The following is a 1742-nucleotide window of genomic DNA, read 5'->3' as shown; positions in this document are numbered from 1 at the left end:
TATATATAAATATATATATATATATATATATATATATATATATATATATATATATATATATATATATATATATGTTATTCAATAGTTTATTATTGTATTAAAATATTAGATTTTTTATTAAATATTTAATAAAAGATTTCATTAGGCCGTTTTTTTAACCTTTTACACACACAAAGAAGATCTTTTATAACATGGTAACAGGCTTTTTTCTGAAGTGTCTCGATTTCTGTGAGATTTTAAAGTTGCTTCCATGTCAGAGCTAAATTAGATGTCGCACGGCTGTGCTCTCCACGGCCACACACAGATGGTGCACTAGATGAGCTGGCAGGAGACCACGGGAGAGAAGTTCTTGCCCAGCCTCACTTCTGAAATAGATCTAACGACGTGCAGGCCTTTAATGATACTTCTGATTTTAGTGGCCAGCATTTGTGGGCATGTTCCACTTCTCTTTTATAGCACACCCTGTTTTTTTCTCTTCTCTGAGGTTCAAGGCCTGGTGAGGGTATGAAGATTTACACTCTGAATAGATGGAAAGATAACAATTTTTTTACTAACCTCTAGAACAGGGGTACTTAACCATATTTAGTCCATGACCCAACTTTTTTTTTTTGGTTCCACAATTCTTGCATCCCATACTACTCACATTTTAGATTTCAACTATACCATGGTGTTCTTTTGTATGTGTTAATATATTAATTATATGGTTAAATAAATGTAATTTACTTTATATTATATACTTTTTTTGTAAAGTATATAATATAAAGTAAATGTAATTTACTTTATATTATATACTTTACAAAAAAAGTAGATGTGTTGATTTAATATATATATATATATAAAGTCTGCTATATATATATATATATATATATATATATATATTTGGGCTGTCAGTCGATTAAAAATTTTAATCTAATTAATTACATGATGTTTCGATGAATTAATCTAATTAATCGCAATTAATCACAAAATAAATTTGACTGAAAAATACCCACAAAAGATTATTTAAATATATTTTTGTGTTAAATGAGAAAGTATCAAGTAGACATTACAAATTGTAGCTTAAGAAATATTTGATTTGATTCAACAAAAAAAAATGATTACACATAAGCATTTAGGCTACAATGGCTTAACATAAACTATGGAACATAAAAGAAGGTTACTGAGAAACATCTCAGTATTGTTTGTTCATACAATGAAAGTCATTGGTAACAAAACAGTTTTGTTACCAACAGTCTTCAAAATACCAAAGTCCCTTTAAGGGTATATATATACAGGTGCATCTCACTAAATTAGAATGTCATGGAAAAGTTCATTTATTTTTTTAAGTAATTCAACTCAAATAAATTCAAATAAATAAATAAATTCAATGCACACAGACTGAAGTAGTTTAAGTCTTTGGTTCTTTTAATTGTGATGATTTTGGCATGCTTGACAATCCTCATAAGGCTGCGGTTCTCTCATTGTCAGATCATCAGTCTTCCCCATGATTGTGTAGCCTAGTGAACCAAACTGAGAGACCATTTTGAAGGCAGGTGTTTTGAGTTGATTAGCTGATTGGCATTTCACCATATTCTAATTTGTTGAGATAGTGAATTGGTGGGTTTTTGTTAAATGTGAGCCAAAATCATCAATTAAAAGAACTGTGTGCATTGATTTTATTTAATACACGACATTCTAATTGATTGAGATGCACCTGTATATATATATATATATATATATATATATATATATATATATATATA

At 28.4% G+C, this 1742-nt stretch overlaps 1 protein-coding gene across 3 annotated transcripts in view; it reads left to right on the top strand.

Moving 5' to 3' along the window:
- Window positions 1–1742, top strand: part of LOC107581840 (sphingomyelin phosphodiesterase 3-like) — a 16324-nt gene that overhangs the window by 2474 nt on the left and 12108 nt on the right. The window lies entirely within an intron of this gene.

The sequence above is a fragment of the Sinocyclocheilus grahami genome, unplaced genomic scaffold (assembly GCF_001515645.1).
Source record: "Sinocyclocheilus grahami isolate Dianchi unplaced genomic scaffold, SAMN03320097.WGS_v1.1 scaffold38.1, whole genome shotgun sequence".
Classification (NCBI taxonomy): domain Eukaryota; kingdom Metazoa; phylum Chordata; class Actinopteri; order Cypriniformes; family Cyprinidae; genus Sinocyclocheilus; species Sinocyclocheilus grahami.
Note: the sequence above shows the minus strand (reverse complement) of the source record. Positions and strands in the feature narration are given on the sequence as shown.